General features: G+C 43.6%; 1 protein-coding gene and 1 pseudogene across 1 annotated transcript in view; both read left to right on the plus strand.

Annotated features, from left to right (window-relative positions):
- Positions 1-906, plus strand: part of mrasa (muscle RAS oncogene homolog a) — a 28621-nt gene extending 27715 nt beyond the window's left edge. Inside the window, exon 6 of the mRNA XM_024389761.1 lies at positions 1-906. This exon is cut by the window's left edge and continues 929 nt beyond it. The gene's annotated coding sequence lies outside the window, so the exon portion shown is untranslated.
- A 40-nt stretch (positions 907-946) lies between these two features.
- LOC112225697 lies at positions 947-1074 on the plus strand (annotated as a pseudogene).
- Positions 1075-16603: the final 15529 nt, after the last annotated feature.

Genomic DNA, 16603 nt, shown 5'->3' on the forward strand with positions numbered 1-16603 from the left:
GTCTGGGATCAGTCGATGGGGAATCTGGCTTGTAGGTCGAGGGGACCAGCCATCCCAAGCAACAAGACGTTCGATTTCTCTTGTCTAATAAGGAGTATTTCACAACATATGAAATGGCTTGTACTGTTAAAGCACTAAACAAAACAAAAAGCAAACATTTTGGCTTGTTCATCTGGTTAGAAATGGGCTCTTAAAAGAACAAAGTACCATTGCATTTTTAACAGAGTTTGAGTTTCATATCCGTATCTGTTGAAAAATTGCTAAATATGAAAGGGAAGGCATAATGGAATGTGAAAAACTGATCTTATCATATGTCAATCCCATGTAGCCGAATCTGTCTGTCTCATGTCTGTTGCACTGAACAGTTTCTATACTCTCAGCCCTGGGTCGTGTTCCGTAGCAAAGCAGTTTGCAATGGAAAACAAAAATGGCCGTTTCTTATTGGACAAGTCCAAGTAATGCCTTCATGTTTCAGTCCATTTTCATTAGTTTGGTGCTTAATAAACATGGCCCTGGAGTGACCCTGCTGTATTTCACCAAGAGGTGCAGTACAGTGGAAGTTCCACTTCCCAGGGTATGAAGTAGCAGACATGTTGTCTTTGGCAGTATTTTACAACAACAAAAAGAGAAGAAAAAATCTTGTGTCTGAAGAAATCAATGATCTCATATCAAGTATGTTTGAGACCTTTGTATTATTGATATGAATTTCTTTAGTAGTGTTTTTTAATAATTGATAATTTATTACTGTACCTGTTACCTCAACATGATTTGTTATAACTGGCTGTGTCTGACTGATGAACTAGGAGAAGACGAGGCATAACAAAAATGGCCACCGTCTTTCTATCTATCGTCACTTCAGGGTTTCAATAATGAATAAAGAAATACAATATTGTGAGTTAAATGATACTATCTCTGAATGTGTGATGTCTTGGCTTACTTAACCTGGGGACCTCGGCCTTTTGGCTAAGATCAAGTGTAGTATCTGTTCTTATCAGTTTAATATCTGACACGTCCCCCATCGGGGGACTACATATTAAATGTTCCAGAGTGGCGCAGCGGTCTAAGGCACTGCATCTCAGTGCTAGGGACGTCACTGCAGACCCTGATTCGATTCCAGTCTGTTTCGCAACCGGCTGTGATTGGGAGTCCCATAGGGTGGCGCACAATTGGACCAGTGTCGTACGGGTTTGGCCGGGTGTAGGCCGTCGTTGTAAATAAGAATTTGTTCTTAACTGATTTGCCTTGTTAAATAAATAGAAACAGTCAAATCTAATTTTATTGGTCACATGTGTTTAGCAGATGCTATTGCGGGTGTAGAGAAATGCTGGTCAGTCTGTCACGAGAGACTGTGGTTGCTCCTCAACTGGAACCATATGGGCCCTGCTTCAAAGTAGTGCATTATATAGGGAATAGCATGCCATTTGTGGCACTCTATGACTACATATTGGTATTAGCTCCTAGTGGAGGCTGGGTGTTGTAGGACATAACTAATATCAGCCAGATGAGACAGAGGTGCCTGTTAGGCGCTAAATCTCCTGCTGTGTGTGTGTGTGTGTGTGTTGTAGCACACTATTTAATAACAATCTCTAAAATATGTATAGTGATGGGCATAACTGTCTGTTCAGCAGAAGCCTTTGATATTAATCACATTGCTGGCTCACTGGTGTCGGTAGACTTGCCTAGTGAAATAAAGGTTTAAAAAAAAGAGTTAAATAAAGGTTAAATAAAAAATGTAATTACTGTAAACTATTAAAAACATATTGATCTCTCTACTCTCCATGGAATAGATACAGCCTGTAGAGCTGAAACGGGTACAATTGATTGAAAATTGATGTCCTTGTCATCGTACTGGTCTATCGGACTCCACTGAATACATGACCAGGATGCACCCTGGAGACTAAGAATTTCTCTCCCTCTGATAAAATAGACCTACAGAGTGGCTGTATCTTGTACAGTTATTTCAGCGCCTCGCTGTCTGTTGAAGTGGTTTCAACGTTATGGAATGTGGAGAATCTGCAGATGGAATTATATTGTGTAGAACAGACATGCTACTCTGATTTACAGTACGCTCTATAAATCACAAAATATCATAATAATATTGTCACACACCGGATGCAGTGAAATGTTTTGTTTTACGAGGTCTGCCATAGAAGTACGGCGCCCATGGAGCAAAATAGGGTTTAAGTGCCTTGCTCAAGGGCACATCGACAGACTTTCACATTGTCGACTTGTATATTCGAACCAGCAACCTTTCGGTTACTAGCCTATGAGCCCTGGTCAAAAGTAATGCAGTACATAGGGAATAGGGTGCCATTTGGGATGCAGATTACAAGGGGCATATCACACTTCACACCTCTCTATGTGTAATTTTATTTTCACAGCCAATGAATATGTCATGTGCATATGAAAGTTACTAGTACAGGCTGAGGAGGGTATCTGGTATTGCTTTGAAGATGTTTTTTCAGAGGGGCTCAGAAAAAGGAGATGTCAAACACCAGAGGGATTATTTGATTCCAGTGGCATTTATTTTTTACCTCACCATCCCCATCTTCTTGTTTTAGTCTGCATGTCCAGACGTGGTCATGGCAACAGACACACCAGAGTTTCCCCATCTAAAACAAGACCAGTTCACTGAGGAGGAACCGAAACCAAACTAAAAACTAAAAGAAACCCTGCATTTTAAAACCTCTACGGGATCGGTCCCCCCCCGCAGGACGGTTGCGCTAACATGCGCTAATGTGATTAGCATGACGTAAGTAACAAGAACATTTCCCAGGATATAGACATATCTGATATGGGCAGAAATCTTACATTCTCATTAAACTAACTGCACTGTCCAATTTACAGCTATCACAGTGAAAGAATACTATGCTATTTTTTGAGAAGAGTGCACAGTTATGGACTTGAAAATGTATCAATAAACCAATTAGGGACATTTGGGTGGACTTAATACAACATTTTGAACAGTAATGCAATGGTTCATTGGATCAATCTAAAACTTTGCACATACACTGCAAAATCTAAATAGCCTAAACTGGAATAATACATTGTGGCCTGGCCTTTCTCTTGCATTTCAAAGATGATGGTACAAAAAACATTTTTTTTTTTCCTTTGTATTATCTTTTACCAGATCTGTGTTATATTCTCCTACTTTAATTTCACATTTCCACAAACTTCAAAGTGTTTCCTTTTCAAATGGTATCAAGAATATGCATATCCTTGCTTCAGGTCCTGAGCAGTTAGATTTAGGTATGTCATTTTAGGCGAAAATTTTTGATTTTTTTTTCTAACAAATCTTTGTTAGATTTGACTTACAGTCATGATACCCAATCTATCTCTCCTGAGCAATATCTATATCAGGGATGGGCAACTCCAGTTCTCGGGGGCCTGATTGGTGTCACACTTTTGCCCCAGCCCCAGCTAACACACCTGACTTCATAATTCAACTAATCCTGATCTTCAGTTTAGAACGCAATTAGTTGAATCAGCTGTGTTTGCTAGGGATGATGGGAAAAAGTAACACCACTCCGGTCCCCAAGGACTGGAGTTTCCCCACACCTGATCTACACCTTTAAGTCTGATAAAAAATAAACGAGTGGTTAATTGACCAGTTTAATCAATAAGCCCCATTCTGCAACTCAACTCTAATTTGTGCGCCCACACAACATGAGCATATTGTATGTAGGCCCATTAAAACAGCTGGTCTAATGCCTCTCTCTAGTGGTTGGGTATTGACATTGCATCAAGGAAATAATAAATTATGCACCTGTGACTTCACGTTTACAGGGAAGTTTCACTCCGGCCACGGACCTCTACCTGGTAACGGAAGTAACGCCCTTTTTTCCAAATTAATCCAAATGTGCCTTTGGGTTAAATCCACGAGACTAAAACATAGGCCGCCCTAAATTTCTGTAATGTTCTCATTCGCGATGTAGCAAAAACATGGCTATCCTGTGGTAAAACGTTTCTTAAACGGAAGCAAACGGAATGAAACGGGGTGGGACCTACCTGGATTTGCCAAATAGAAGCTCTCGTTTTAGGTGCACGGTTTGTACTAATGATTATAACCCAGGGCTGTATTCATTAGTCAGATTCCTTTGCAAAACGTTTTGTAATGGAAACGAGAGTTTCTATTGGACAAATTCAGGTAGGTCCCGTGTCGTTCCGTTTGGTTCCTAGAGTAAACAGTAAAACGGTTTCCGTTGCAAAACGTTGTGCAATTATGATAAGGATTATTAGGATTATGATAAGGATTATGATAAGGATTATTAGGGTTATGATAAGGATTATGATAAGGATTATTAGGATTATGATAAGGATTATGATAAGGATTATTAGGATTATGATAAGGTAAGAAGCAGCCATTTTAGGCGTTTCTAAGCAGTGTAAAACCATGAAGAAATCCAACGTCAGAATCACCTGGAGAATCAGGGCGATTCCCTGATCCAACTCTACGCAGACGACACCATTCTATATACTTCCGGCCCGTCCTTGGACACTGTGCTATCTAACCTCCAAACGAGCTTCAATGCCATACAACACTCCTTCCGTGGCCTCCAACTGCTCTTAAACGCTAGTAGAACCAAATTGCATGCTTTTCAACCGTTCGCTGCCTGCACCTGCACGCCTGACCAGCATCACCACCCTGGATGGTTCCGACCTTGAATATGTGGACATCTATAAGTACCTAGGTGTCTGGCTAGACTGTAAACTCTCCTTCCAGACTCATATCAAACATCTCCAATCGAAAATCAAATCTAGAGTCAGCTTTCTATTCCGCAACAAAGCCTCCTTCACTCACGCCGCCAAACTTACCCTAGTAAAACTGACTATCCTACCGATCCTCGACTTCGGCGATGTCATCTACAAAATTGCTTCCAACACTCTATTCAGCAAACTGGATGCAGTTTATCACAGTGCCATCCGTTTTGTCACTAAAGCACCTTATACCACCCACCACTGCGACTTGTATGCTCTAGTCGGCTGGCCCTCGCTACATATTCATCGCCAGACCCACTGGCTCCAGGTCATCTACAAGTCCATGCTAGGTAAAGCTCCGCCTTATCTCAGTTCACTGGTCACGATGGCAACACCCATCTGTAGCGCGCGCTCCAGCAGCTGTATCTCACTGATCATCCCTAAAGCCAACACCTCATTTGGCCCCCTTTCGTTCCAGTTCTCTGCTGCCTGTGACTGGAACGAATTGCAAAAATCGCTGAAGTTGGAGACTTTTATTTCCCTCACCAACTTCAAACATCTGCTATCTGAGCAGCTAACCGATCGCTGCAGCTGTACATAGTCTATCGGTAAATAGCCCACCCAATTTTACCTACCTCATCCCCATACTGTTTTTATTTATTTACTTTTCTGCTCTTTTGCACACCAATATCTCTACCTGTACATGACCATCTGATCATTTATCACTCCAGTATTAATCTGCAAAATTGTAATTATTCGCCTACCTCCTCATGCCTTTTGCACACAATGTATATAGACTCCCCTTTTTTTTCTACTGTGTTATTGACTTGTTAATTGTTTACTCCATGTGTAACTCTGTGTTGTCTGTTCACACTGCTATGCTTTATCTTGGCCAGGTCGCAGTTGCAAATGAGAACTTGTTCTCAACCAGCCTACCTGGTTAAATAAAGGTGTTCTCAACTAGCCTACCTGGTTAAATAAAGGTGAAATAAATAAAAAATAAAATAAAAACCTTCACCAAGTGCATTTACACAAACTCAGAATTTTACCATTTTATATGGTGATTTAGAGACTGAATACAGACAGCAGATTTTAAACAACATGTACATACATATATACAACTAGGTAAGTGAGCAAAGAGCTATAAGATAATTAACAGATATACAAATACACAGTGGGTATACGGTTTATATACAGTGGATGTACCATTTTACAGTATCAGCAAATGTAAATGCAGAGAGATGGACATAGTGCAAATGCAGTATAGTTCAGTTATTTTGTGTACAGTTCAGAGATGGCTTGATGTGGTGTGCCACATCGAGTGCATAGTCCTTTAGTCTCTGGGCCGGGTGGCTGGTTGGTTAGGGCCACAGCCCGGGGGAAGCAATGTTTCAGGTGGGGGAAGGTTTTGGTTGTGAGTGAGGTGAATTTTTGGTGGAGGGGTGACCGGGGTGGGAGGGGTCGGCTATGATCTTTCCTGCACACTTCCTTGCCCTGGAGTCATGCAGAACCTCGATGTAGGGCAGGTGCTAGCCAGCGATAACCCTCTCTGCAGACCAGACAATGCATTGCAATTTGCCCTTGTAGTAAGCAGCTTCAAACCCAAACCAGATGGCGATGGTGGGGATGACGATGAACTCAACGATTGATGCATAAACTGGCAGATTTGGAGTTTTTTCAGCTGCCGCAAGTAACACATCCGCTGGCGTACCTTCTTGCTGTCGGCTGTGATGTTGTCCTCCCACTTAAGGTTATGGGAAATGATGGTTCCCAGGAATGTGAATGATTCAGCCGTGCTAACAGCTGAGCCATCAATCTGGTGGTGGGGGCATTTTCTGAAGTCAACAAACCATCTCCACAGTTTTGTCTGTGTTGAGTTCCAGGTTATTGAGACTGCACCAGAACGAACACCAGCTGATCGACCTCTCCATTGTACCTGGACTCATCGTCTTTGTTGATGAGACCAACCAGAGTGGTGTCATCTGCATACGTGAGTAGTTGGTGTAGAGTAGAGGTGAGAGCACACGTCCTTACAGCACTCCAGTGCTGTGGGATAAAGAGTCCGAAAGGTGTTTTCCCAGCTTCACGTGATGAGTCCTGTTGGTCAAGAAGTCAGTGATCCACTGACATGGAGCTGGACACATTCAGCTTGGAGGGTTTGTCTTGTAGTTGTTCTGACATGATGGTATTGAACACAGAGCTCAAGTTCACAAACAATAACCTTGTATGTCTTTGGGTTTTCCAGATGTTTGAGGTGTAGTCTAGGCCCACGTTGACAGCGTTGTCCACAGACCTGTAAGCTCTGTAGGTGACCTGCAGTGGGTCGAGGGGAGGCGTCAGTGATGGTTTAGAGATGGGACAGTACCAGGTGCTCAAAGGTTTTCATGATGACCAAGGTGAGCGCTACAGGTCTGTAGTCATTCAGACAGGACACCAGGTCTGTAGTCCTTCAGACAGGACACCAGGTCTGTAGTCCTTCAGACAGGACACCAAGTCTGTAGTCCTTCAGACAGGACACCAGGTCTGTAGTCCTTCAGACAGGACACCAGGTCTGTAGTCCTTCAGACAGGACACCAGGTCTCTAGTCCTTCAGACAGGACACCAGGTCTCTAGTCCTTCAGACAGGACACCAGGTCTCTAGTCCTTCAGACAGGACACCAGGTCTGTAGTCCTTCAGACAGGACACCAGGTCTCTAGTCCTTCAGACAGGACACCAGGTCTCTAGTCCTTCAGACAGGACACCAGGTCTCTAGTCCTTCAGACAGGACACCAGGTCTGTAGTCATTCAGACAGGACACCAGGTCTCTAGTCATTCAGACAGGACACCAGGTCTGTAGTCATTCAGACAGGACACCAGGTCTGTAGTCATTCAGACAGGACACCAGGTCTCTAGTCCTTCAGACAGGACACCAGGTCTGTAGTCCTTCAGACAGGACACCAGGTCTGTAATCCTTCAGACAGGACACCAGGTCTGTAGTCCTTCAGACAGGACACCAGGTCTGTAGTCCTTCAGACAGGACACCAGGTCTGTAGTCCTTCAGAAAGGACACCAGGTCTGTAATCCTTCAGACAGGACACCTTTTGTTTTTTCGGGACTGGAACAGTGATGGAAGATTTGAAACAGGCAGGAACAGTGCATTGCTCTAGTGACTGGTTGTATATTTCAGTGAAAACAGGGGAGAGCTGGTCAGCACAATGCTTAAATATGGCTTGAGAGACCTTGTCTGGGCCGGCAGCCTTTCTGCTCTTCTTTTCCTATAGAGTTTGTTGACCTCCTGACCAAGGATGGGGGAAGAGGGCATCCCGGGACAGGCTGGGGAGCTCCTAAGCAACTTTGCAGTGTATATTTTGGGGTGTTATTTCTTACATTATTAGCCCAGAACAATTTTTGTGTCATTACATATAGCTGGAAATAACTTCTATATTTTCACAAGAATTTTGCTACACCCGCAATAACATCTGCTGAATATGAGTATGTGACCAACATTTTTTGAGTTGTTGTCCCAGGGACCATGGCCTGATCTGGAATAAAAAAAAAAAAAAAAAAAATATATATATATATATATATATATATATATTACTATATTGTTGCAAAATGCAAACTTGCATGAAATGACATGACTGATACATAGAGATATATAGAGGACTCATCTTTATATCTGTGCCATCATAGCGTCTGTGACTGCATGGGCAGCGTCATTGAGTCTACAACCCATAGGAATCCCCACCCCACTGACTACATTAAAATGGCGGAAGCATGGTGATGGTGGAAGCATGGTGGAAGCATGGTGGAAGCAGGGCTTCCCTCAATGTTGCTAAAACGGTGTTTTGGCAACAAGAGGCTTCTATCATTCTCTATAGATTGATAGGATTTGCAGCTTGCTATACAGGTTAAAGTTCTGTATTTACCTCATCAGGCCAAATGGTGGTGCTATTGTCTTGCCTTGTCAAACTCATTCCACGGAGGGCCGAGTGTCTGCAGGTTTTTGCTCCTCCCTTGTACTTGATTGATAAATTAAGTTCAGTAATTAGTAAGGAACTCCTCACACCTGGTTGTCTATGTCTTAATTGAAATGGAACAAAAACCTGCCAACACTAGGCCCTCCATGAAATGAGTTTGACACTCCTGCTGTTCATCACATCCCATGGCAGCCTATCACCAGAGGTTGTTTACAAAGGCAAGTTGATTTGATGTAATGCCTGTTCTGTCCCTCTCTGCCTATTTTTGCCTCTGGTGCAAGTTGAAAGTCATTAAAACGTTTCAATAATATAACAGTAATAATATAACAGTCTCCGGGCAGCTTTGTGGACATATTTAATCTAAATGTAAATGCAAGATCAAACTTGCAGCCAAACTTCATAAACAAGAAGTTTGGCTGATTGGTTGAATGAGTCAGCATTTATATGTCTAATGTAGCCATTTTTATCTAAATATCAAATAATTTCTGGGTAACAATTAAGGACCTTACTGGGATTGTCTTAAATTATAAATGGTACAAAATGAACAAAAATAGCTTCTTAGCAAAGAGCAATTTCTCAATCAAGAGTTTTGCTAGGGCTGTCTGGGAGTGTTCTGAGTGTGGAGGGGAAAGCTATCTGTTATTGGCAGAGCCTGGTAATATCACCAGGCAGGCCAAAGCTCCATCCCACAAAAACAGGCTGACATTTTGGGGTGTTTTTTTTTTCAAACAGCTCTTACACTAAAATGTCATTATCATCATTTTCACAATTTCACAGTATTATTCCAACCTCATAGTGTGTAAATATAGATGAGATGGTTTGGGATGAGTTGGACCGCAGAGTGCTCAGCATACAGGCCTTTGGAAAATATTCAGACTCCTTGACTTTTTCCACATTTTGTTACGTTACAGCCTTATTCTAAAATATAATAAATATTTTTTCCCCCTCAATCTATACACAATAAACCCATAATGACAAAGAAAAAGCAGGCTTGTAGAAATGATGGCTAATTATATAGAAAATAAAAAACTGAAATATTACATTTAAATAAGTATTCAGACCCTTTACTCAGTACTTTGAAGCACTTTTGGCAGAGATTACAGCATCGATTCGTCTTGGCATATCTGTATTCGGGGAGTTTCTCCTATTCTTCTCTGCAGATCCTCTCAAGCTCTGTTAGATTGGAAGGGGAGTGTCGCTGCACAGCTATTTTCAGGTCTCTCCAGAGATATTCGAACAGGTTCATGTCCAGGCTCTGGCTGGGCCACTCAAGGACATTCAGAGACTTGTCCCTAAGACACTCCTGCGTAGTCTTGGCTGTGTGCTTAGGGTCATTGTCCGGTTGGAAGTTGAACCTTCGTACCAATCTGAGGACCTGAGCCCTCTGGAGCAGGTTTTCATCAAGGATCTCTGTACTTTGCTCTGTTCATTTTTGCCTCGCTCCTGACTAGTCTCCCAGTCCCTGCCGCTGAAAAACATCCCCACAGCATCATGCTGCCACCACCATGCTTTACCGTAGGGATGGTGTCAGGTTTCCTCCAGTCGTGACGCTTGGCTTTCAGGCCAAAGAGTTAAATCTTGGTGTCATCAGACCAGATAATCTTGTTTCTCATGGTCTGAGAGTCCTTTAGGTGGCTTTTAGCAAACTCTAAGCGGGCTTTCATGACCCTTTTACTGAGGAGTGGCTTCAGTCTGGCCACTCTACTATAAAGGCCTGATTGAAACCCAGCCTAAAACACCAAACAGCAAGCAATGCAGGTGTAGAAGCACGGTGGCTAGGAAAAACTCCCTAGAAAGGCCAAAACCTAGGAAGAAACCTAGAGAGGAACCAGGCTATGTGGGGTGGCCAGTCCTCTCCTGGCTGTGCCGGGTGGAGATTATAACAGAACATGGCCAAGATGTTCAAATGTTCATAAATGACCAGCATGGTCAAATAATAATAATCACAGGCAGAACAGTTGAAACTGGAGCAGCAGCACGGCCAGGTGGACTGGGGACAGCAAGGAGTCATCATGTCAGGTAGTCCTGAGGCATGGTCCTAGGGCTCAGATCCTCTGAGAGAATTAGAGAGAGCATACTTAAATTCACACAGGACACCGGATAAGCCAGGAGAAGTACTCCAGATATAACAAACTGACCCTAGCCCCCCGACACAAACTACTGCAGCATAAATACTGGAGGCTGAGACAGGAGGGGTCAGGAGACACTGTGGCCTCATCCGATGACATCCCTGGACAGGGCCAAACAGGAAGGATATAACCCCACCCACTTTGCCAAAGCACCGCCCCCACACCACCAACTTACCATCCTGAGACAAGGCCGAGTATAGCCCACAAAGAACTCCGCCACGGCACAATCCAAGGGGGGGGCGCCAACCCAGACAGGAAGATCACAACAGTGACTCAACCCACTCAAGTGATGCACCCCTCCTAGGGACGGTATGAAAGAGCCCTAGTAAGCCAGTGACTCAGCCCCTGTAATAGGGTTAGAGGCAGAGAATCCCAGTGGAAAGAGGGGAACCGGCCAGGCAGAGACAGCAAGGGAGGTTCGTTGCTCCAGAGCCTTTCCGTTCACCTTCACACTCCTGGGCCAGACTACACTCAATCATATGACCCACTGAAGAGATGAGTCTTCAGTACAGACTTAAAGGTTGAGTCCGAGTCTGCGTCTCTCACATGGGTAGGCAGACCGTTCCATAAAAATGGAGCTCTATAGGAGAAAGCCCTGCCTCCAGCGTCACATTCCCAGTGGGTCAGAAGTTTACATGCACTCAATTAGTATTTGGTAGCATTGCCTTTAAATTGTTTAACTTGGGTCAAATGTTTTAGGTAGCCTTCCACAAGCTTCCCACAATACGTTTTGGCCCATTCCTCCTGACAGAGCTGGTGTAACTGAGTCAGGTTTGTAGGCCTCCTTGCTCGCACACGCTTTTTCTTGCGGAGACTTGCGGAGGTCTTGGCTGATTTCTTTTGATTTCCCCATGATGTCAAGCAAAGAGGCACTGATTTTGAAGGTAGGCCTTGAAATACATCTACAGGTACACCTCCAATTGACTCAAATGATGTACATCAGAAGCTTCTAAAGCCATGACACCATTTTCTGGAATTTTCCAAGTTGTTTAAAGGCACAGTCAACTTAGTGTATGTAAACTTCTGACCCACTGGAATTGTGATAGATTATTTAACTTACAATTCAATGTGTCTGTAAACAATTGTTGGAAATATGACTTGTGTCATGCACGAAGTAGATATCCTAACCGACTTGCCAAAACTAGTTTGTTAACAAGACATTTGTGGAGTGTTGTGGAGTTTTAAACCTGTTAAGCCTCCCCCCTACTTTTTCGGAAATTCTGTTAAAAATCGCGCAACATTTTGGCGTCCTGCTACTCAGGCCAGGAATATAGTATATGCATATGATTAGTATGTGTGGATAGAAAACACTCAGACGTTTCCAAAACTGTTTAAATCACGGCTGTGACTATAACAGAACGTCTGTTTCATCGAAAAGCGCAGGAAAATCTGATCACTGGAGATGGAAAAAAATATCCAAGCGCCACTTCCAGGAATTGTTAAAGGTGAACCGTATTAAATGAGGCCGAGGTTGCAGTACCTACAGCTTCCACAGGATGTATAGAGTCTTCTCATTTGATTCTGATTTGATTCTTGGTAGATCCGACCAAAGGGAACCGATTCCCTCCGACCACCAACTCGAGGCATTGTCTCTGTGTTTTTCCGGACATTTTTTACCACACGACCAGCTATCGAATTTACATCGCCTCCTGATGATTTTTATAGCTTATTAACGTGTGGTAATACCTAAAGTTGCATTAGAAAGGTATTTCGAAGTGTTTTGTGAAAGTTTATTGTCGACTTTTTAACTTTTAAAAAATGACGTTACGTTATGAAACGCAATTTTTTTCCGTTTATCACACAGTCTTCATAGATCGATATCTAGGCTATATATGGACCGATTTAATCCAAAAAAAGACCCAGTATTGATTATGGGACATCAAGGTGTGCCAAGAAAGAAGATGGTCAAAGGTAATTAATGTTTTATATTTTATTGTGCGGTTTGTGTAGCGCCGACTATGCTAATTCTTTTGTTTACATCCCCTACGGGTCTTTTGGGGTGTTGCATGCTATCAGATAATAGCTTCTCATGCTTTCGCCGAAAAGCATTTTAAAAATCTGACTCGGTGGCTAGATTCACAACAAGTGTAGCTTTATTTCAATACCAAGCATGTGTATTTTAATGAACGTTTGCGTTTTAACTAATACTATTAGCGTTTAGCGTAGCGCATTTGCATTTCCAGAGCTCTAGGTGGGACGTCTGCGTCTCAAGTAGGATCAAGAGGCTCCATCCTAAGTGTATGTAACCTTCCGACTTCAACTGTATGTACAGTATAATATATATATATATATATATATATACACAATAAAAACACTGGAAAATCACATTTTTGACTGCACAAAAATGAATCAACGTGAGGTCATTTAATCTCTTTTCTCCCCAACTTTCAACCCAGATCCCATGACACATTTTGTTGAATTCACGTTGAACTGACATCTCTGCCCAGTGGGCGGTCTGTCTGTGTCAGCCAATCAATAGCATGTCAATAGAATAGTCTGATAGAATTTGGTAATATAACCAAATGATTGATGTTGTTTTGTAAAAAATGAATCTAAATATTTCTCAAGGTCATGTTGACTTCTGTACTGTATGTTTATTACATCTTTCTACTCTAACTCTTTGAAGTTCATTAAAAACACAGGTAACATTTTCTTGAAAATATGCCTTCAGAGCATACCAAGTATTCTATAGCCATAGAAATGTTACCTAGCCCCCCATGGCAAATTTGGATATTCTGGGTTGTTCTTTGGCCAACACCTATTGCGTCACACGTGTGAGGTGACTCCCCAGACTGCTCTATTCACTTTCATCAACCATGAGGTGAATGACGATGAAAGAGAAGCTGGAGAGAGCAGGTAACTCAAACAGCCAGGACAGGGAGAGGGATAGAGAGCGAGTGAATGAGGTGAATGCCTGGAATCTGGACAATGAAAGAGTAGCTGGAGAGAGCAGGTATCTCAAACATCTAGGACAGGAGAGAGAGAGGGGTGAATGGACAGGAGAGTCTCACAATGGCCTGGTTGTGTGAGGCAATTATACAGTTGTTTCTAATGAGGGCACACAGCTGGTGGCATCTCTCCTTTTCACCCTCTCTCACTCCCTCTCTCCTCTCTCCCCCTCTCCCCCTCACTCTCCCACCCCCCTCTCCCTCACTCTCTCCACCCCCCCTCTCCCTCACTCTCTCCACCCCCTCTCCCTCACTCTCTCCACCCCCTCTCTCCCACTCTCTCCACCCCCTCTCTCCCTCTCCACCCCCTCTCTCTCCCTCTCCACCCCCCCTCTCTCCCCTCCACCCCCCTCTCTCCCTCTCCACCCCCTCTCTCCACCTCCACCCCCTCTCTCTCCCTCTCCACCCCCTCTCTCCACCCCCACCCCCTCTCTCCCTCTCCACCCCCTCTCTCTCCACCCCCACCCCCCTCTCTCCCTCTCCACCCCCTCTCTCCCTCTCCACCCCCCTCTCCCTCACTCTCTCCACCCCCCTCCCTCCCTCTCCACCCCCCTCTCTCCCTCTCCACCCCCTCTCTCCACCTCTCCACCCCCCACCCCCTCTCTCTCACCTCTCCACCCCCACCCCCCTCTCTCTCTACACCCCCCCTCTCCACCCCCACCCCCCCCTCTCTCTACACCTCCCCCTCTCCACCCCCACCCCCTCTCTCCCCCCTCTCCACCCCCACCCCCTCTCTCTCTACTCTCCACCCCACCCCCCCTCTCTCTCTACACCCCCTCTACACCCCCTCTCTCTCTCTTTTGGTTCACCACCTGCTGTGGGGAGCTGTGCCGGTGTGATAGGAGCGTCTCGTTCCGGGGTAATGAAAATTTATTGGGGGCGAATTGGGAAGTGATTTTTGGAAGAGAAGGAGAGATTGAGATTGTTGGTGAAGGTTTCAGGGAAAGGAGGCTTGGGGAATACGATGGGGAGGGAGAAGTCAGTCTTAACTAGGAGGACTCCCATCTCCCTGAGGTCCTACACTGACCCTGTTTCTGGGTGATAAGGAAATACTCACTTTCTGTGGAACATAAAACATGGATCTTTCAAAAGTCTAGCTGTCAATGAGGGGAAAAAATAGTTTGACGTGTGTTCTTGAGGAAGATTTGAAATGTTTTATCAGCTTGTCTGTGTGCTTTCGCTGTGACATGGACTACAAATATGATAGATCCATCAAAGATTGAGACACAAATGGTTTCTCATTCTAAAACTGCCAGCACAGTTTCCTGGCTTGTGCACATTCATGATGGGGATTGTCCCTGTCCCTCCTCTCTTCACTGCAACAAGTAAAATAGAGACATAAACGTCAGTTCAGTGACCAAACAAAGAGATGAGTCTTTTTCTCTGTCGAACTGGAAGACACACCTCACTGGTCACAGATGTCCACTCAACATTTAGTTTTGCTTTGCATTTGGTTGTGTTGTCAACTAATGTGAATTCAAAGTGAAATTAACAAAAATGTCACCATGACATTAGATTTAGGTTAAAAGTTTTTAAAAAATAAACATTTAAAAAAGTAATAGTGAGAACGAAATAACCACAAACAACTAACCTACTTCACCAACAGATTACTTACTAACCAAGAATACAGTGGGTGGTCCGCCCAGTTCTAACTAGTGTTTTTATACAAAGTATTCCTACGGGTAATGTATGCCCATGGGTTACTTATCTTGGTTCCCCCTTTTCCCACCGTCAAACAAACACCATAACAAAACCAATACTCACAGGTGGGGACAAAGTGACATGTAGTAGTGAAAACCAAACAAGATCTACAGAGAGATGGCATTGACAGAGAGATCTACAGAGAGATGGCATTGACAGAGAGATCTACAGACAGATGGCATTGACAGAGAGATGGAGCTCCAGAGGAAACAGACAGGGTTTTTAAACCAAGGGAAAGGGGATGTGATTGGTTCATGGAAACAGCAGAAGGTGTGTCTTCTGATTAACGACTGATTGATAACTGATTGGGGAATGATGAATGCCACATGTGAGGGGAGAAGGAGAGAAAAGAAATACACACACACAGGATACACACACAGGGTAACTGTATCCGTAACAGTTGGGTGAAATAAAGACGGAATTCCCTCACATTGATGACTTTTTTTCAAATCCAATCAGTTTTCCACATTGATTCAACGTCATCATATATCATTTTGGGGTTGAAATTACATTGAAATAATGTTGATTTAACCAGTTTTGCCACATAAGGTTGAAAAATTCAAAGTATGTTTTGTGCACAAAGTTGATGACTATAAGTGTCTTATTAGGAATTTTCTAATCTGAATTCTCTATGTGGCTGTGTATGGAAATTGTCTTTCTAGGCCGGGCGTCAGTTAAACTGCAGTACAGAAGCAATACTGTAGGAGCATTCTAAATCGTGCTTCTAGAACGGAAACCCTGGCCCCTTGGGCTGTCGGCATCCCCCTGGGCTGTCGGCAAGACACCCAGCATGCCCCCTCTGCACAAATGGTTCCATAGGGCTCTGGTCATAAGTAGGGTATAGGGGGATATTTGGACCATATTTGGACAGTGTTTAGTGATGCAAGATATCGGGCGGTAAACGTTGCTAAAAGCCTGTTAGTAGCTGGCAACAATGTTCAAGCCTGTTAAAAGCTGGTGAAATTAGTTTTTCCAGCAGATTAGCGTTTTTCATCATGAATCTTGTTATGGAGGCCACTCTGCTGGCACAGGCACAAAGTCATACAATCTGGGTTAACACTAATGTCTAACCCTAACCTTAAATGAAGACCAAAACGCCCAGGATGGAATTTGTTTTTATGAATTTTTCTCAATATAGCCAATTTTTGTCTTTGCTGCTGGCCCATC

This window comes from Oncorhynchus tshawytscha, linkage group LG26 (genome assembly GCF_018296145.1).
Source record: "Oncorhynchus tshawytscha isolate Ot180627B linkage group LG26, Otsh_v2.0, whole genome shotgun sequence".
Taxonomy (NCBI): domain Eukaryota; kingdom Metazoa; phylum Chordata; class Actinopteri; order Salmoniformes; family Salmonidae; genus Oncorhynchus; species Oncorhynchus tshawytscha.